At 38.6% G+C, this 22097-nt stretch overlaps 1 protein-coding gene across 2 annotated transcripts in view; it reads left to right on the top strand.

Annotated features, from left to right (window-relative positions):
• The first annotated feature begins 1322 nt into the window (after positions 1-1322).
• Positions 1323-22097, top strand: part of LOC140736115 (disks large-associated protein 4-like) — an 835615-nt gene continuing 814840 nt past the window's right edge. The window contains exon 1 of one of the 2 annotated variants that reach the window (XM_073061900.1): positions 1323-1340. The gene's annotated coding sequence lies outside the window, so the exon portion shown is untranslated. The remainder of the gene's footprint in view (positions 1341-22097) is intronic. The other variant, XM_073061903.1, reaches the window with a different exon arrangement.

The raw sequence follows: 22097 nt of genomic DNA on the forward strand, positions 1-22097 counted from the left end.
CTCTCCAGTAATTTCCCTACCACTGACATGAGATTCACCAGTCTATGGTTTCCAGGATTCTCCCTGGTTCCCTTCTTGAACAATGGAACAACATTAGCTACTCTCCACTCCTCCGGGACCTCCCCTGTGGCTTGAGAAAGGACACAAACATATTGGTCAAAACCACAGCAATCTCTTTTCTTGCCTCGCTCAATAACCAGGGTTGTATCCCATCAATCCCTGGAGACTCATTCACCTTAATGCTCTTTAAAAGACTGACTCTGTCTCCTTTACCTCGAAATGCCACAGCATATCAATGCACTCTCACTGATCTTCCTATCCTCCACATCTTTCTCCGTGGTAAATCCTGATGTAAAATACTCATTAAGCACCTCACCCATATCCTCCACCTACATCCTTTAACCCCTCTTTATCCTTGAGCTTTCCTACCCTCTCCCTTGTTATCCTCTTATGTGACCAACAATTCAGTATGTTAGAGAAGTGATCAATCAACGCTCGATTTCCTACTGTAATGGAACATGCATTGTGAACGTGAATTTAGACACAATTGTGGGAAGTGAAAGTAAATTACTATTTCAACTGCAAGGAATAACTGAGACCCCAACAATGGGAAAGGAGAAATAAAATTGTAGGTCTGTCTATATTATAGGAAATATAGAAATAATGTTGACAGTGATAGAAGATTAAACAAAGATGACATGGAAGGAATGTGGTCCTCAGAATGAGGAAAAAGGGAAAGAAAAATACATCTTGTCAAGTCATAGTACTGGACTTGGCTGAACATGTTGGAGAATAGTCCATTTAAGTGCAGAAAGCTGAGGTAGAAGGTTCCTAGGAATAGATAAAAGAAAGTCCATGACAGAGTGGGTCAGAAATGAACCAGTGAAAATAAGGGAAGAGAGGGGGAAGTGGAAATTATTTACTGCAATGTTCTATTAGGTGAGAAAAAGCCCGACTGTTCATGGTTATCAGTGAACCAAGGACAGAGCCAGCAGAAACATTCCAAGTGCATTTAATGTTTCTGATAAAAAAAAGCTAGATGAAACATAGATTGTCATAGCAACACTTTTTATTTGAATGAACTGAGGAATCAAAAGAGAAGTTATTCAATGTTAGCAGTTCAGCCAATGAGAGGAGGGTCTGATGGTCAGGTGACCATTGAAGATTCACAAACCACCCTGATGCTAATGGACAACCAATGTGGAACATGCTAGGGAACTGAAAACTGCTAGAATGGCAGAGGATACCGAAAGAGAACTGGCAAGCAAATAGCCAAGATGAGGAGGTGCTGGGGCCTGGCAAGATTATTTGATTTGCATTTTTCTGATTCATCTAGTCTGGTAAGAGCATTTTAGCATAAAGTCTGGAAAAGCTTCTGCATCACAGTTTCAGCTGGCTGATTACAAATGATATCTATTTTGTTTTGCAGCATTGCAAAAGAATGCATTGACTTCAATGTCAATTTGATGCAATGTTCTTTGCTCATAATGATACTGCAAGGACTGTGGTATGGATGTGTTAAGAATGTAAATGTCATCTTGGCTATCAGTGGAATAAATGTAACTTTTGAAAGCTGGTAGTATTTACTGTGAATTTCTTATCATTTGAAATGTAAATCTATGGAATGCTCTGCCTCAGAAGGCAGTGGAGGCCAATTCTCTGGATGCTTTCAAGAAATAGTTAGATAGAGCTCTTAAGGATAGCCAAATCAAGGGATATGGGGAGAAGGCAGGAACGGGGTACAGACTGTGGATGATCAGCCATGATCACAGTGAATGGCAGTGCTGGCTCGAAGGGCCGAATGGCCTACTCCTGCACTTACTGTCTATTGTCTAAATGCTTTTTATAAGGGCCAACAGGGTGGCACGCTAGTGCAGCAGTTAATGGAATGCTTTATAATGCCAGCAATCGGGGTTCAATTCTAGCAGCTTTCTGTAAGAAGTTTGTATGTTCCCCCTTGACCATGTGAGTTTCCTCTCGGTGATCTGGTTACCTCTCACAGTCCAGATGCATATGGGTTACTATGGTTTAGTAAGTTGAAGGCATGCTGTGTTGTGCTGGAAACATGGTGACGCTCGCAGGCTGCCCTCAGCACATCTTCAGATTGTGTTGGACATCGACACAAAACGAAACACTTCACTGTATGTTTCAATATAGAGATGACAAATAAAGTTAATCTTTTAAATAAACCTAATCTTTTTCAATAAAAAGCTATGCAATCTAAGTGGCCATGGAAAGATATTTCAGTTAATTTTCCAAGTCTGTAATAGCTCCATGAGGCAAGGGGAAAAGCACTTCTCTAGATGTGAGGTTTTCATTGGTATGAAGTGATATGTCTTCAGCATGGTTAACTGACTTCTGTGAACAGACTATAATCAAACCTGCTTTAACCTATGAAGGCTATCAATTAGACAATCCTAATTGTACACTAACAAAAAATAAGTTTCAGGCTTAATAACATTTGAAACTATTTTAAAAAATAACACCGTATAATAATTTGGATGTAGACATGTCCAATCTGCCTTCAAACACTGAAAGAACCAATATGTTTTCATTACTTTCCATCTATTGCTGCAATAGCCAGGATCCCCTGGTGGCTGGCTATTTTAATACCATTTTCCATTTCCTACACTGACATGTTTGTCCACAGTCTCTTCTACTGCCATTTTGAACCCACATGTAGATTGGAGGACCAACACCTCAAATTCCAACTTGGTCATCTCTAATCTGACAGCATCACTGTCAATTTGTCTAACTTCCAGGAAGCACTCCACTCTGTTCCCCCCACATCTTTAGTTTTCCCTGAGTTAAGCCCCTTCTCTCCTTTTTCCTACCCTTTTCCTTTCTGTCCTCATGACCTGCCCATCAACTGCATCTTCCTCCCTCTTGTATGCCATCTCCATCTCTTTATTTCACGGATAACTGTCCTCTCTTATCAGATTCCTTCTTCTCTAACCCTTTGCCTCTTCCACCTATCACTACCCAGCTTCTCACTTTATTCCCTTTGTCTCCACTCTCACCTGGATTCACCTGTCACCTGACAGCTCACACTTCCCCTGCCATTCTTTTCTGACTTCAACACTCTTTCTTTTCATTTCTGATGAAGGATTTCAGTCTGAAACTTAGACTGTTCATTCCCCATTTTAGATGTTACCTGGCCTGCTGAGTCCCTCCAGCATTTTATGGGTATTGCTTTAGATTTCCAGCATCTGTAATCTCTCTTGTGTGTCCATCTTCAATTATTAATTCAGTTTGTCAACATTTCCATTTCCATACTGTCTCTGTATTACTTGAAAAAATGCACTATGATCCATGCCAAAGAGTATACACATCTACAAAAATAGTACACAATTTTACTTGTAGTAATAGAGTTCCTCACATTCCTGGATTGAATGTTATAATTGATGAATGGCAAGTTATTTATTTATTGGCGCAACATCAATTATTGAATTAGTGACAGATATCTACAGTTTACCTCATTAGAAGCTAATACCAAAGCTATTAAATAAGTAAATCAAACAGATGGGAGGAAAACAAAACCTGTTAGTTTCACAGAAAACTGAAATACTTAGCTGAGCTGTGCATAAGTACTTTGTGCCGTGTTCTATCTCTGAGTTCTTTAACAGCTTCTCTTGATCATGGGCTATTCACAGCACACAGCCAGGAGTAATCTAATGCTGGCCATGGTTGATTGCAAGATTGCGTTTATAAAATACAAATGAAAATGCCATTGGACACTTCTTATCCTTTTCTTTATCCAGTGTGGAGAAGGAAAGCATTTAGATGGTTGAAGGCCAAAGCAAGTTTTACAATATACTCTCTGTGGCCACTTTATTAGGTATCTCCTGAAACTAATAAATTGGCAACTATCTATGTGTTTGTGGTCGTCTGCTGCTGTAGCCCATCCACTTCTAGGTTCGATGAGTTGTGCGCTGAGAGATGCTCTTCTGCCCACCATTGTTGCAACGCGTAGTTATCTGAGTTATTCTCCGCTTCCTGTCAGCTTGAACTGGTCTCGCCATTATCCTCTGACCTCTCTCATTCACAAGAGCTAATGATTTTTGCTCACAGAGCTGCCACTCACTGGGTGTTTTTTTTTTTGTTTGTTTTTCACACTGTTCAAGCTTTTATTTTTCTTTTATTTATGTTATCAAAATCATTGTCTTTTTATTCTTACTCAACTGTATGAGTGAATGCTGCCCAGAAAATGAACCCGGTACATGGACATCATATCCTGACTGCTATGTTCAGCTGAGTGGAGTTTGGCTTTCTGCTGAATTATGTACAGTGGCATGCAAAAGTTTGGGCACCCCTGGTCAAAATTTCTGTTACTGTGAATAGTTAAGTGAGTAGAAGATGAATGTCATAAAAAGTCATAAAGTTAAAGCTGAAACATTCTTTTCAACATTTTAAGCAAGATTAGTGCATTATTTTTGATTTGTACAATTTTAGAGTGAAAAAAAGGAAAGGAGCACCATGCAGAAGTTTGGGCACCCCAAGAGATTTGAGCTCTTAGATAATTTTACCAAGGTTTCAGACTGTAGTTAGCTTGTTAGGGCTATGGCTTGTTCACAGTCATTGTTAGGAAAGGCCAGATGATGCAAATTTCAAAGCTTTATAAATACCCTGACTCCTCAAACCTTGTCCCAACAATCAGCAGCCATGGGCTCCTCTAAGCAGCTGCCTAGCACTCTGAAAATTAAAATAAATGATGCCCACAAAACAGGAGAAGGCTATAAGAAGATAGCAAAGCGTTTTCAGGTAGCCATTTCCTCAGTTCGTAATGTAATTACAGTTAACAGGAATGGTGGAGGTCAAGTTGAGGTCTGGAAGATCAAGAAAACTTTCTGAGAGAACTGCTTGTAGGATTGCTAGAAAGGCAAATCAGAACCCCCGTTTGACTGCAAAAGACCTTCAGGAAGATTTAGCAGTCTCTGGAGTGGTGGTGCACTGTTCTACTGTGCAGCAACACCTGCACAAATATGACCTTCATGGAAGAGTCATCATAAGAAAACCTTTCCTGTGTCCTCACCACAAAATTCAGCATCAGAAGTTTGCAAAGGAACATCTAAACAAGTCTGATGCATTTTGGAAACAAGTCCTGTGGACTGATGAAGTTAAAATAGAACTTTTTGGCCACAATGAGCAAAGGTATGTTTGGAGAAAAAAGAATGCAGAATTTCATGAAAAGAACACCTCTCCAACTGTTAAACATAAGGGTGGATCGATCATGCTTTGGGCTTGTGTTGCAGCCAGTGGCAAAGGGAATATTTCACTAGTAGAGGGATACCAGCAAATTCTGGAAGCAAACATCACACTGTCTGTAAAAAAAAAGCTGAAGATGAAAAGAGGATGGCTTCTACAACAGGATAATGATCCTAAATACTCCTCAAAATCCACAATGGACTATCTCAAGACGTGCAAGCTGAAGATTTTGCCATGTCACTCACAGTCCCCCAACCTAAACATCATCGAAAATCTGTGGATAGACCTCAAAAGAGCGGTGTATGCAAGATGGCCCAAGAATCTCACAGAACTAGAAGCCTTTTGCAAGGAAGAATGGGCAAAAATCCCCCAAACAAGAATTGAAATACTCTTAGCTGGCTACAGAAAGTGTTTACAAGCTGTGATACTTGCCAAAATGGGGTGTTACTAAGTACTGACCATGCAGGGTGCCCAAACTTTTGCTTTGGGCTCTTTTCCTATTTGTTATTTTGAAACTGTAAAATATGGAAATAAAAAAGTAATCTTGCTTAAAATATTAAAGAAATGTGTCATCTTTAACTTTATGCCTTTTGGAAATCAGGTCATCTTCTACTCGCTTAGCTACTCACAGTAACAGAAATTTTGACCGGGGTGCCTGAACTTTTGCATGCCTCTGTACTTTCTATTTCACACACAAGATGAGCAGTACACACACCACTCGCTGTACACTCTAGAGACTTGTGTGTGAAAATCCCAGGAGATCAGCAGTTTCTTAGATTATCAAACCACCCCATATGGCACCATTAATCATTCCATGGTCAAAATCATTTAGATCATATTTCTTCCCCATTCTGATGTTTGGTCTGAAAAGCTGCACTACTTGTAAAATTTAATAGTGGTTAACTGAACCTCTTGACCATGCCTGCATGCTTTTATGTATTGAGTTGCTGCCACATGATTGGCTGATTAGATATTTGCATTAATGGACAGATCTACAAGTGTACCTAATGAAGTGCCCACTTCGTGTATATTCTTTTGCTTGGCACATTTATCAAATCATGAAAAGGTTATATTCTCCAAGTATTCTCAAAGGCCTCTCTCACATTACTGTAACTTTCTTTCACATGGTTTAGTTGCAAAATAAAGCTTTCCTGGGTATGCTACAACAAAGTGCAATTCTCATAAAAGTATCTAAATCAAAAGGCTTATTAGGAATTTTCTTCTTGATGTGACTGGACTTACTTCAGCAAATATAAGTAGAATGAGGTACAACATCAACATGTCTGCTTTGTCAATGGTGAGCCTTAATGCTGGGTGCTTTCTTCTGAACATACAACTATAGAATCGTAGAGATCTTATAAGAAGTCATTCAGTCAATTGAGTTCAAGCTGGCTTTCTATAATGCAATCCAATCATAGCCACATCCCCTCTGGACTTGCAAGTTTATTTCCCTTGTCTCCAATTACATTTTAAAATCAGCAGTTGCGTCTATTTCTATCCTCCTCATAGGTGAGCTGGCCAACTCTGGAAAGCCTAGTCCAGACTGAGGTAAGTGGAGAGGACTGAGGTTGGAAGAGGAGGCTGAAAGAGGCTGAGGAAGGAGATGAGGTAAGATGTACTCAGAGCCTCCCACCTCCAGTTCTGTCTACTTGTGTTGCTAATATCCAAAGACAGTGATATCCAGGAACAGTCAGTGCTATGGTCTATAGTAACTTCTTACTGATAGGAGAGCCTCAGGGAAGATCAGAACATTACAGATGTTGTACCTTCAGCTGTTTTCAGCCTCACTCTAAATCTTGTTCTTTTAGAAGTGTATTTTTGTCAGCGGATTTCCATTGATCTGACCCCTCTCACTGAGGCGGGTCGCAATGCTCATATCTTTCTGGATCCTACAACTGGAATATGGCCAATTTATGGTCATGGTAATTAAGCACAGTATTTTGATATTAATAACCCAGCAGCATGAATGTAAAATCCAGACTAAATGAGTTCAAATCTAATAATACCAACTTGAGAATTCAATCTTTAAAAACAAATTGAGTGTAAATTTTCAGGGCTAAGGATTTTATTAACATCTGATCACCATTTGTGTGCACAATGGGGATGTAAGGTCTGTGTCAGTTTATAGTACAGAGACCGTAGAACATTACAGCACAGTACCCGCCCTTCAGCCCACAATGTTGTGCTGACCTTTTAACCTCTCAAAGATCAATCCAAACCTTCCCTCCTACATAGCCCTCCATTATAGAACTTAGTTTAGGTATATATTCAACAAAAAAGGGCTTTAACCTACTGAGAAGCTGGATATAACATGATTGAGAGACTTAAATCATGAAACACAACAGAAGAAAACATGGCCGAACTATTTCAGTTCTTTGAGGAATATACAAATGTGAGAATAAGATGGTCATTATCAATACTCCAAGCAGTAACTAGCTACTTGGGATGGTTGACAACAGAAGTGCCCAGGAACTAATCATTATCTGGCTGTACTGCACTCGAGATTAAATGATCCCAAGGAAAATAACATGTAACAAGTGAGAAGCATTGAATACTTTGTCCCTAATGAGTCAAATAATAAGGGTTCATGTCTCCGTTGCCTCAGTTTCTTCTGAAAGCTCCGGCACACAGACGGACAACAACCTTGTTAATCACCCTTCCTTGCACATACTTTCTATTGATGGGTGAAATCTTTATTGGAAAACTTTCTAAAGGTCAGTGTAAATCATCAATTAGAAAATCACACACACTAACCACGGGTAGTCAACTTGAACTATTTTTTGGAAAGTTCATGCCGCAATTACTGAATTTTCGAGGAAGTCGAAAGTAGGGTTAACAGGAATATTGCATTTGATGTAGAAGGTATGTGGCTGACGCTCTTATAGACTAATCAGAGAAGTAAAGCTCAGAGAATCCAAATATGGTGCCAAGATCAGTTCAATGGCAGGAAACACAAGGAAATGGTTAGTGGCTGCTCTTGAATCTGGAAGTCCTTCTTGCAATGGACGTAGGGTCAGGTCCCTTCTTTTCTATTGTATATGTAGTATTGAATATTAAAAGATTCATGGGTTTGTAAATGGTACAAAACTTGGCAGATTGATTAATAAACTCTAAGGGAAGAGTGCCAAATAGAATATGGAGATATGAGAAGTAATGCTTCAGTGCAAAGTAAAGGAGGCAAAGGAATACATAATAAATAGAAAGAAACAAAGAGTTGAGGGACTCTGAAGCACACAAATGTAAATCAATGAAAATAGTATGACAAATAGAGTAACACGGTGCGGAAAGAGGCCTTTTGGCCAAACTCATTCATGCTGACCAAGGTGCCTTCCTTAGATAATGCCATTTACTTGTTGTGGGAGCCATGTATCTATTTTCTGTCTGTCTGTATTGTATTTTGTATTGCTTGTTTATTATGGGTAATTTATCATGTGGGTTGGATCACGTTAGAAGCAAATGAGAAAGCTATGTATTCATATTTTGTCATAGTTGGTTGTTTAGTTTAGTTAGAGCCAGGATGATATTATATTATTGACCACTTAGTTATGCTTAATTATGCTAATTTGAATGCTAATTACTCTTATTCCACTATATTACTATATTATTTATATAGGCGTAACATGACTTTCCAACTCTTGCACTCAATGCCTGGTCTGATGAAGCCACTGACCTTCTCCACCACTTTGTTTACCTGTTTCACCACTTTCAGGAACTATTTACTTTTATCCCTCTGCTCTACAGCATGCCCAACGGCTCTGTTGCTGTCTATTGTGCATGCCCTGCCTTGGTTTATCTTCCCAAAATGCATCACTTCCCGCTTGTCTGATTAAATTCCATCTCCTGTTCTTTACTCGACTTTCCCAGTTGATCCAGATCTTTTCATAACCTTCCCTATACACCACATCACCAATTTTAGTATGATCCACAAATTTACTAATCATGCCATCCATATTCTAATCCAAGTTGTTCATATTTTAGCTGGGTTCAGATAGCATATGGGATACTTTCCATTACTGATCAGAGCAAGAGGGCATGCTGGAACCAAACTGTTGTTTAAAAAAAACAGTGATGTTCTCTCTGAGGTTCTGTTCACCAGAGAGGACACGAAGGATATTTACCATGACATAGTGAGGACTGGAGAAGTTATAAAAGAAAAATGGCTGCAAAGGCTGAGGGACATCTAATTATGGTACAAAAAAATCTAAAAGACCTACGTGAGATAATTTCAGCTAGTAGAGTCACCACTAGCCTGTGAGCATAGATTTTAGCTGATTAGTGGAAGAATCAGAGGATGGTTGAGGAAATTTGTTTCGCCATAGTATGACAGAGATCAGGAAATACTACCTGAAAAAATGGGAGAGACAAAAACTTCAATTCAATTATGAAGCACCTGGATGAATGTCTTGAGTGATTTAGCTGATCAATAGCTGGATGTGGAGAAGTCATTCTAGTTCATTTTTGTGTAACGGGTATGTACGATGGACAGAAGAAATTCCACTAGTGGATTTCATTCTAATGATTTAATAATTTTTTTACTTGGTTATTTATGGGAGGTAGTGCCAATATATTTCAAATCCAAGTTGAAATGCTAAATTCCCTTGAGTTTTTCAATGCTAAGCTTGTCAAAACCTCTTTAGATTTTGACTCACTCTTTTATACAGTCCTTCGAAGCCAACCATTGTACACAATTTTTCTTTAATCCTTTTCCCTTTGGTTTTGGGATACTGCAACTTTATCTTTTCAATTCTATTTCTCAAAACGAACAAAGGGAATTACAGTTCAGTTAACTTGTACTCAATTATTGAAAGCTTTTTCCACGATGAAAATCTTCAGAGTTCTTTACTCACAGTGCAAGAACAATGATTTATCTAAAATTCATTTTAAAACAGACACTTATAGATGTTTCTCAGAACACACACATTGAACTTAACCAACTTGGTCTGACTGATATTGATATTAAAGTCTGTTGTGTATTCAGGTTCAAATTGAATGAACAAGATTCGGCTTTCGCAATATCCATTTTTTTTCTCAAGTATCAAAATTTATTTGATACACCAAAGTCCTTTCACTCTGGTAGTACATTCAGTCTAATAACTTTGGATTAGCCTCTATACATAGACTGATAGTAAGTGTATGAAGTGATACTAGGTTCAGGAGTATTTGAATATAAGGTGACTCTGAACAAGAGAATATCTTCAGATGCTGGAAATCCAAGCAACACACACAAAATGCTGGAAGAACTCAGCAGGTCAGGCAGCATCTGTGGAAAAGAGCACAGTTGACGTTTTGGGCCAAGACCCTTCATAAGAACTGCAAAAAAAGATGCGGAGTCAGAGTTAGAAAGTGGGGCAGGGGGAGTAAGAAACACAAGGTGATATGTGAAAATGAGGGGGGAGGGGTGAAGTCAAGAGCTGGGAAGTTGATTGGTGAAAGAGATACTGGGCTGGAGAAGGGGGAATCTGAAAGGAGAGGACAGAGACCATGGAAGAAGAAAAAGGGGGAGGAGCACCAGAAGGAGGTCATGGGCAGGTAAGGCGACAAAGGAAAATGGGAATGGTGAAGGGTGGGGGTCATTACTGGAAGTTTGAGAAATTGATGCCATCAGTTTGGATGCTGCCCAGATGGAATATAAATTGGTGCTCTTCCAACCTGAGTGTGGCCTCATTGCAACAGTAGAGGAGGCCATGGACGGACATGTCGGAGTGAGAAGTGGAATTAAAATTGGTGGTTACTAGGTTGCAGTAAGGCATATGAAAACACAGTAGCTCAGCGACAGTGTCTGTGTTGGTATGAGACGTGGAGTGTTAGCGTTACGTGGCAGTTCATGGGGGAATGAAGGGTGCTGAAGGGCTGTGGAGAGGAGTCACCAATGTAAGTACAGGGTGGTAAGGTCTAACCCTAATGCAAGAATAGAATAAGCATTAAAATGGTTCTTAGCATAAATCTATAGAATGATGAAGAGGATGTTGGCTAATGTGATTAAATTGTGATCAAATTTTGGACATGATTCTTCATGTGCACAGTGCTCTCCACAACCAATTAGGCACCTCAGTAGAGTTCTACAGCTGCAATTTGTACCTTTGGTAATAAAACTCAGCTCTCTCTCAATTTCTTCGGTGAGTCTATGAATATGGACAGAAATATTAAATCAAACAGTTCAATAAAAATACTTCCTGTGAACTATTGACCATTTTGTTATATAAGTATTCAACCTGTTCTTTCTCTGTGCTGTCAAAATATATTGCAATGTATTATAATGCCATAGAATGATGGTCATGCAAACGTTACACATTATCTATACAGTGGATTCTGGTTAATTGGGCCATCAGTTAGTCAGGGCATCTGCTTATTTGGGCCAACTTTGAAAGGACAAAAAAACTAATCAAGAAAATAGCCGAGACACTATGCTGTTTGGTACCGGTCTTCTGTCCCAATTAGTGTCTCGGCTATTTTCTTGATTGAGCCACATCATAGTTAGTGAGAAATAGGCAGTAAGACAATTCAGAGTTGTTTGCCTCACTTGGAGATGGCTGGGAGTGAACATTAAATGATTTCACTACTTCAAGAAGATGGGAATACATACGAGGTATTTGAAGGTATCAACAATCACCTTGAATGTTACAGCGAAAATGAAGACTTGGAGGATGAAATCGTTGAAAGCATTGTATGAAGTCTGTCCATAATCTGCACTACGTGTCTGCATGGTTCATTTACACTCAATCAGAAGAACACAGTAGTCAGTTGGAAATCCATCAAATCCGATGATGACAGTGAAACCTGTGCTAGAGAAACCATTTGACTTGGACAGTTCCACTCTTTCAACCTTGGAGGTTTAGGTCCAGTGGTATGAGTAGTTATCACAAACTGGGGTGTTCCTTGGTTGCAGTGGATAACCACGACTCCTTTCTTGTCTTATTATGCCATTCACTCTCCATAAAGTGTTGCAAAATCACCTTCTAATCCTTGGCCATTGGACCCGCCGGTTACCCTAACCTGGTTTAGCCCGCCTAGTGAAATGGTGTACCAGAGTGTGGCCACTGTCACATGTTAACAGATACCTGAGGCACTGTATGAGAGTTGAGTGTCTGGTAGAGACCAAAGGTGAGTGAGCTGCCCCAGAATGGACATGACAAACCTCTTCACCAGAGGTGCTACCTCTTCCTGAACACTCCATATATGGCGGTGTACTCCGGATGAATTCCTCCGTTGATAACTATTAGGAACTAATATACAGATTTACAGTATAGTAGCATTGGTAGTGTTCTAATTTGTTCTGTATTTTGTGTAAATCCATAAATCTTGGTACTCAGTTAAAATATAGATTGCCTTTTTTATACCCTTTCAACTACTTCTGTGAAACTTTGGCTAATTGGTGTAGCCTCTTAATTGGTCCAAAATGTACTGTCTTGATGTGTCCCAATTAATTGGAAACCACTTCGGTTTTTTTGCAGCAATTTTACTTTGCTTTTGTGCAAAGGTTTAGGAAAATTTAATTTTTAAAAAGTTATTTTCCTCACATTGTGACAATCCCAATTGGCCATTGGTGCAAAAAGATCTCTGCCTCATACTGTGTGATAATAGCCAAGGCACAGAGCAGAATAGTTGTTAGTTTGATTTCATTAATTTATAAAGGAATTTCAGGAGCAATATTGAAGAGATGTTCCAAAGTGCCTCATTGAAGAAGCAGCAGATGGCAAAGAATCCCTCTGTGGAAATACCAGATATGTTGTCCAGAAGTACCACATGTGTTAATGATTAATTTACTATATGTTAATCTTGCAGCAAGAGGTGAGAAAGAACCACATCTCTGGTTGACTTAAAAGTTAAAATACTCCAATTATCTTCTTGATTTCCTGCAACACGGGAAGCAATTATTTAATATTAATTTTAGTACAGATTGCAGGAGGTTGGTGTTGTGGTGTGTGCAATGCATTCACTTCATTAATGAGATCAGAATCCAGTCTTGAATAAGACAGATGGGGTAACACCGCACTCAAATTTGTTTCATCTGTCCCACTTGAGATATGGTTGGCAACATCAGTCCTGTCCCCTATGGAGAGAAGTGTACACAAGAGTAAGTCACGTGGAATCTATAATTTCTAAAACCTATTTCCAGTGTTATTAAATTTTTACTAAGTATTCATCATGAGGAACAAATGTAAAATAATAAAAATGTCAGACTTAATTAAATCAGATTTTTTTTAATCCCAATGACTTGGTGACTTTGTAAATAGGTTCTTGTCAGGTCTTGGGAGTTTCCACCTCTAGCCAATCTGTTACATTGCAAAGGTCCAACTTAAAGCCAAAATTAGCAGATCATGCAGGGATTTGAGCTATCCCAATCTAATCTTCTGTCATGATTTCTGCTAATTTTATTTAGAAGAATTACAGTAGTAGAATGGCAGCTTTCTCTTTCAACTTTGAGTTTACATAATATTTCTGAAAGGTGACAGTGATAACCACTTCATTTAGGCTCAGTGAAATTCTTGAATCAGAAGATCACAAATCTGATTTTAAAACCTGAGCACAGAAACCAAATTGATGTATGATTGCAATCCATGGGGAGTTATGCATTGTCAAAAATGCTACCTTCCATCAGATATTAAACAAATTACCTGCTAACTTTCCACAATGAGTTGTAGCTTTTCTGGGCTCCTGGCCAACATCACTAAAAATGGGGTTAAATTGTTATCAAATATCTGTTAGCCAGATCTTTATGCTGAAAATAATTTCCATGTTTACATAACCATCCTTATACATCAGAAATACTTTTGGGATATTCAGATTGGAATCTGGGGGCAATTTCTTTTTTATTATTGGTTACCAATTATAAGTATGTTATTAAAGACCTGTGAGGATTATAATAAGGTCTTTTTTCCTTTCCATCTTTACTCTGTGATGTTATTAATAAAGTATCTTATACAAATAAAATAATTATCTGCTGAATTAAGGTAGATCAGCCTCAAAATATATAGCAACCATGACTGCTTGAAGTAATACTTTACAAGAATAAAGTAATTTATTAATAAAGTAATGAGAATAGGTTGGGTGAACTTGGCCTTTTCTCCTTGGACCGACGAAGGATGAGAGGTGACCTGAGAGAGGTGTACAAGATGATGAGAGGTATTGATTATGTGGATAGTTGGATGCTTTTTCCCAGGGCTGAAATGGCTAGCATGAGAGGGCACAGCTTTAAGGTGATTGGAAGTAGGTACAGAGGAGATGTCAGGGGTAAGTTTTTTTATGTAGAGAGTGGTGAGTGCATGAAATGGGCTGCCGGCAATGGTGGTGGAGGCGAATACGATAGGGTCTTTTAAAAGGCTCCTGGATAGGTACATGGAGCTTAGAAAAATAGAGGGCTATGGGTAACCTTAGGTAATTTCTAAGGTAAGGATATGTTCAGCATAGCTTTGTGGGCTGAAGAGCCTGTATTGTGCTGTAGGTTTTCTATGTTTCTATGTAATTGGTTAGAATAGGCATTCTCCCAATTAATACATTCAATTTTTAAGTAAATTTGCAATCATAATGATAAATGAAAGGCAAAATTTTATTCTGAAGTAATTGAAGCAGAAATTGTGGGCAGACATTGCATACTTTTCTATTAATAATCCAGATAGCAATATGTTCTTCGCAGCTTTACATATTACCTGATCAGAAACACCTTGACTTCATAAGGAGACAGAGGAGACGGCAGATGCTGGAATCTGGATCTATAGATATACGGTGGAGAGTATAATGATTGGTTGTATCATGGCATGGTATGGAAACACCAATGCCCTTGAATTCAAAAGCTTACAAAAAATAGTGCTTACAGCCCAGTCCATCACGGTTAAAGCTCATCTACAAGGAGAGCTGTCACAGGAAAGTAGCAATAATCACCCCCACCATCCATGCCATGCTCTCTTCTCACTGCTGCCATCAGGAAGGAGGTACAGGAGCCTCATGTTCCAGACCTCTGGGTTCTGGAACAGCTGTTTCCCCCTAATCTTCGGACTCTTGAACCAGAGGGGAATAACTTTTCTCAACTTCACTCACCCCCAAACTCAACTGATTCCACAATCTATACACTTGCTTTCAAGGTCTCTACAACTAATATTCTTGACAGGATATTTATTACTGGCTTGCTTGCATGCTTATTTATTTATTTATTTATTTACCTATCTATCTACCCATCTGTTTATTTATTTATATTCTTTTTATCTCTTTTTATTTTTATAGTTTGTTGCTTTTTGCATTAGAGTTGTTTGAATGTCTTCATTATTTGTGTTTTTTTCATTGATTCTATTGTGTTTCTTTGTATTTACTGTGAATGCCCACAAAAATTAATCTCAAAATAGTATATGTATATATATTTACTTTGATAATCAATTTACTTTGAAAGTTGTTGGAGGAACTCATTGGGTCAGGTGGCATCTATGGAGGGAAACAGACAGTCAAGCTTCTCGGTCAAGACCCTTCATCTGGACTAGTTGGTATACCATTGCAAACCATGCGGGAGCTATAGTCCAAAATGCTATCTATCAAGGTTGTTTATTGTCATTCTTCAGTGCATGAGCATAAAGGCAAACACAATGGTTGCAGCATAAAAAATGTAAAAGCATAAAGAACACAACAAAAAACTCAAAACACACAATAAATATCTATATAAAAGCAATCCTACAAAACACAGTGTACAAGTAACTCTTTCATACATAAATTGATTGTGTGTACATAAAGTGACTCTAAGTGATGTGTATGTAGTGGGGGGTGATTGTTGATCAGCCTGATGGCTTAGGAAAAGTAATTGAGCCTAGCAGAACTGACAGGGATGCTGTATAGCCTCTTCCATGATGGAAGTAGTCCATAAGCTCATTATTTCCCCTCAGCCATCAGGCTCTTGAACCAATGTGGATGACTCCACTCACCCCAACACCAAACTGATTCCACAATCTATGGACTCATTTTCAAGGACTCTACAACTCATATACTCAGGAGTCTCTGTGTGTTCTCCCTGTGGAATGTATAGGTTTCCTCCGGGTGCTCCACTTTCTTCTCACAGTCCAAAGACATACCGGGTAGGTTAGTTGGACATTGTAAGTTGTCCACTATTAGGTTACAGTAAATCAGGATTGTGGGGTTGCTGAAGCAGTGTGGATCGAAGGGTTGGAATAAAACAGATAATTATAAATAAGCCGAGTGGGTGGGAGCTTTTATGATATTGCTGGCCTTTCTCAGTCACCTTTCTGTATAAACTGTATGTCTTTGGTGGGTAAGCTGTTGCCAGTAATGCATTAGACAGTTTTAACTACTCATTTTAGATCATTCCTGTCCACCGCAGCGCAGTTTCCACACCACACAGATCTAATTAGATACTAATAAAATTACCTGCCAACATTCTACAAGGCTACTGGCCAACATCACCAACAATGGGCTAAACTGTTATTAAATCTCCATTTGCAAGATCCCTGTGCAGAAAAAATATAGTCCAGAGGACGAATTTCAACCCAAAATGTTGACTGTCCATTTTCTTCCATAGTTACCGCGTGACCTGCTGAATTCCTCCTATATTCTTTGTGGTGACTTCGTAAGGGTCTGATAGCAAACAGCGGCAATTGTCGAATTTATGTGAACACATTTGCAACAGTTTGCAAAACAACACTTATGCATTGCATAGGTTGTATTGAGATAGATACAGGTGAAGTCATTGGAAGCTGCACAAGAAGGTGGCAGCAGGACTATTTTGCTGATAAACCACTTTGAGTTTTCAACAATATCTATTTCCACTTATTCAGCGTAAATGAAACCAAAAGAATCAGTTCAAAATTTTTATCCCTTAATGTTTCTCCAAACAGGAGATTGCAGGTGAAGCCCTCATGACCTTCACACATGAAGCAAAATGATAGGAACTTAGTCTGTAAATGGCTTCTCAAAATTAGAGTGTACTTTTTGCAGTTTTCCTGGATAGTCCTGATCTGTCATGAGGAAATCTTGCAGGTTGCTGCAAAGATGCTTCATGTTCTTTATAACCTGGAAGTCCTGCAAATGTGATGGCATTGATATCAAACAGGTACTGTTGTATAATGTCTACCAGATGCTGCAGAAAGGTCATGGAATACCTAACGACTGTGGCAAAATACTTCTGTCTGAAGTCATGCCTTGTAGGATGTCAATAGAAGTAATATATGAAAGTACAAAATATGTGCATATATGTTGCTATATACTACATTGAGATTCATTTTCTAGCAGACACTTACAGGAAAAAGTAAATGCAAAAGAATTCTACAAATAAAACTACTCATAAACCAAAAACTGGCAAACAACCACTGTGTAAAAGAAGACAAACTGTGCAAATAAAAATAACACTGGGAACGTAGTTGTAAAGTGTCCTTGAAAGTGGGTCTGTAGGTCATAGATTCTGTTCAGAGTCATGGTGAATGAAGTTATCTGCTCCATTTAGCAGATAGCAGATATTTGTAGTAAGCACAGGGTTGTGATTGTGGGAGATTTTAATTTTCCACACATAGACTGGGAAGCCCATACTGTAAAAGGGCTGGATAGTTTGGCGTTTGTAAAATGTGTGCAGGATAGTTTTTTGCAGCAATACATTGAGGTAACAACTAGAGAAGGGCAGTGTTGGTTCTCCTGTTAGGGAATGAGATAGGTCAGGTGACGGAGGTATGTGTTGCGGTCCACTTTGGGTCCAGTGATCACAATGCCATTTGTTTCAATATAATGATGGAGAAGGATAGGACTGGACCCAGGGTTGAGGTTTTTGATTGGAGAAAGGCTAACTTTGAGGGGATGCAAAAGGATTTAGAAGGAGTGGATTGGGACAATTTGTTTTATAAGGATGTAATAGAGAAATAGAGGTTATTTAAAGGTGACATTTTGAGGGTACAGAATGTTTATGTTCCTGTTAGGTTGAAAGGAAAAGTTAAAAGTTTGAGAGAGCCACGGTTTTCAAGGGATGTTGGAAACTTGGTTCAGAAAAAGAGAGAGATCTACAATAAATATAGGCAGCATGGAGTAAATGAGGTGCTCGAGGAATATAAAGAATGTAAAAAGAATCTTAAGAAAGAAATTAGAAAAGCTAAGAGAAGATACGAGGTTGCTTTGGCAAGTAAGGTGAAAATAAATCCGAAGGGTTTCTACAGTTATATTAATAGCAAAAGGATAGTGAGGGATAAAATTGGTCCCGTAGAGAATCAGAGTGGACAACTATGTGTGGAGCCAAAAGAGATGGGGGAGACTTTGAACAATTTATTTTCTTCGGTATTCACTAAGGAGAAGGATATTGAATTGTGTAAGGTAAGGGAAAGAAGTAGGGAAGTTATAGAAACTATGGTGATTTAAGAGGAGGAAGTACTGGTGCTTTTAAGGAATATAAAAGTGGATAAATCTCCAGGTCCTGACAGGATATTCCCTAGGACCTTGAGGGAAGTTAGTGTGGAAATGGCAGGGACTCTGACAGAAATATTTCAAATGTCATTAGAAACCAGGATGGTGCTGGAGGATTGGCATATTGCTCATGTGGTTCCATTGTTTAAAAAGGGTTCTAAGAGTAAATCTAGCAATTATAGGCCTGTAAGTTTGACGTCAGTGGTGGTTAGATTAATGGAAAGTATTCTTAGAGATGGTATATATAATTATATATATATAATTACCTGGATAGACAGGGTCTGATTAGGAACACTCAACATGGATTTAAGTGTGGAAGGTCATGTTTGACAAATCTTATTGAATTTTTTGAAGAGGTTACGAGGAAAGTTGAGGAGGGTAAAGCAGTGGATGTTGTCTATATGGACTTCAGTAAGGCATTTGATAAGGTTCCACACAGAAGGCTAGTTAGGAAGGTTCAATTGTTAGGTATTAATATTGAAGTAGTAAAATGGATTCAACAGTGGCTGGATGGGAGATCCCAGCGAGTAATGGTGGATAATTGTTTGTCAGGTTAGATGCTGGTGACTAGTGGTGTGCCTCAGGGATCTGTACTGGGCCTAATATTGTTTGTCATATACATTAACGATTTGGATGATGGGGTGGTATATTGGATTAGTAAGTATGCAGATGATACTAAGATAGGTGGCATTGTGGATAATGAAGTAGGTTTTCAAAGCTTGCAGAGAGATTTAGGCCAGTTAGAAGAGTGGCCTGAAAGATGGCAGATGGAGTTTAATGCCGTTAAGTGTGAAGTGCTACATTTTGGTAGGACTAATCAAAATAGGACATACATGGTAAATGGTAGGGCATTGAAGAATGCAGTAGAACAGAGTGATCTAGGAATAATGGTGCATAGTACCCTGAAGGTGGAATCTCATGTGGATAGGGTGGTGAAGAAAGCTTTTGGTATGCTGGCCTTTATAAATCAGAGCATTGAGTATAGGAGTTGGGATGTAATGTTAAAATTGTACAAGGCATTTGTGAGGCCAAATTTGGAGTATTGTGTACAGTTCTGGTCACTGAATTATAGGAAAGATGTCAACAAAATAGAGAGTACAGAGAAGATTTACTAGAATTATACCTGTGTTTCAGCACCTAAGTTACAGGGAAAGGTTGAACAAGTTAGGTCTTTATTCTTTGCAGCGTAGAAGGTTGAGGGGGGACTTGATAGAGGTATTTAAAATTATGAAGGGGATAGATAGAGTTGATGTGGATAGGCTTTTTCCATTGAGAGTAGGCGAGATTCAAACAAGAGAACATGAGTCGAGAGTTAATGGGCAAAAGTTTAGGAGTAACACGAGGGGGAACTTCTTTACTCAAAGAGTGGTAGCTGTGTGGAATGAGCTTCCAGTAGAAGTAGTAGAGGCAGGTTCAATATTGTCATTTATAATAAAATTGGATAGTTATATGGACAGGCAAGGAATGGAGGGTTATGGGCTGAGTGCAGGTTGGTGGTACTAGGTGAGAGTAAGCGCTCGGCATGGACTAGAATGGGAAGATGGACTGTTTCCATGCTGTAATTGTTATATGGTTATAATTAGGAGTCCGATCATTTTTTATGGATGATATTTAATGGAATATCAGACTCCTTAAGAAAACAGATTACTTTTAAAAGTTAAAAGCACAGCCAACAATGCTATTCTATAATTACTTATATCAATATCAGAATGCATTTTCCTTTGATTAAACCAAGGTATTGGTCTGTTTATTTCAAAAGTAGAGCAATGGTTTTAACCTGGTTTCTAGCAACCAGTCAGAGCAGCAGTGCAACAAGCACTTCAGGGGAGAGAAACAGATTATGAAGGATGGGAGATAGAGTTAAATAGATTTGATGTTGGCTAGATATTGTAAAGTTGCTTTGATTTTTCAGATCATCAAAGCTGTTGACTAAGTTGCCTCAGGCCAGCTGGCAAGTGACATTTTCCAGCTGTGATCCTTCCCCAATTAAGATTTCCTGTTGCCATTGCTGTTTCTTTGTAGTTTCAGTTGACTACACTGAACTGTAACAGGAAATTTCTTCACAGTGTTGTTTTATTGCATATGAAGGAAATGTTAAAGTGTGCTATCCCCAGAGTTTCAGAACTAGTTGCGTCTGATTTCTACTATCACTGACAATGCATTTATTGGGTTTAAAATAGCAAAAAAAAAGATCAAGGTTGAAAACAAGAAGAATTTGCTTCAAATTATACGTATGCAGAAAGGGACCCAGCACAGCCTTTGTCATCTGAATGTGCTGATAGAAGGCAGAAAGTAAGATGCAGGGTTTTCAATGCAAGAGATTCTGCAGATGCAGGAAATCCAGAGCAGCATACACAAAATGCTGGATGAACTCAGCAGGTCAGGCGGCATCTATGGAAAGGAATAAAGAGTCAACATTTCAGGCAGAGACCCCTCATCTGGACAGTCCTGCTGAAGAGTCTTGGCCCAAAATGTCAACTGTTTATTCCTTTCCATCGATGCTGCCTGACCTGCTGAACTCATCCAGCATTCTATTTTGTTATGCAGAGATTTTAAAACTACTTTTTCAGAGATTCCTCAGTTGTTGTGTTACAAAGTTATACCTAAATGCAGTCTCAGTTTCTTGGATTTATGGTATATGCCTACAAAAAAATGAATTTCAGTATTGTATATGGTGGCATGTATTTATTTTAAATGCTGTTGCACCAACTTGTAAATCAAAGTAACCTAGTGTAGGGGTTGTAAAGATCAAAGTATAGTATTACTGCCACCTGAATTTCAGATGCCAGCTTTTTCCATATCCTGTATTGTAAACAAGAAAATGAATTGTAACTATCAACTGAACATGCATTAGGCATAGCTCAGGACTACATATGTCATGAACCTAGGGGCAGCATTTTATTAGAAGAGGCTGGAGAGACACTTCATTTGCCTTAGTTTCGCCCGTTCCTCCACAGCGATCTGCCAATGGAATTACTTCTTGCCAGTAAGGTAAAGAAAATTCAGGAATGAACAAACTAAAATAGTTAAAATGAGGTCTGGAAATGGCTGGAGATGTAATTCAATGCAAACAAGTCATTGTTCTTTTTAAGTGTATATTTCTGCTCAGTACTTTCTTTTGGGTTGTGGTAATATCAAGAAATCCACCATTTTTCATGCAGTTCTTAATTTCTCTTGAAAAGGCAGTGATCAGCTGCCTTCTTGAACTGCTCAGTTCTTCTTCTGAGATTACTCCCACAGTTTCCAGTACCTTGACCTAGCAATTAAGTATATATCTGTGGAAATATATCTGTGTTGCAATGGAATTAATTATACAAGTATGCCTTCTTATTCATTGTAACAGGGATGTAATTGTGCTAGCTTCTTTCTGAACTTGAAATAATTGTTTATTTGTTGATTAATCATTAATTTTTCTATTCACTTATATTTGGGTCGTACTTACACAGCAACATTAAAATAGTGAAAATCCTAATTAGCTTTGAAGTGATCAGTAGATAGTGGTCATGAAATTGTAA

Source organism: Hemitrygon akajei, chromosome 11, assembly GCF_048418815.1.
Source record: "Hemitrygon akajei chromosome 11, sHemAka1.3, whole genome shotgun sequence".
In the NCBI taxonomy this organism is placed as follows: domain Eukaryota; kingdom Metazoa; phylum Chordata; class Chondrichthyes; order Myliobatiformes; family Dasyatidae; genus Hemitrygon; species Hemitrygon akajei.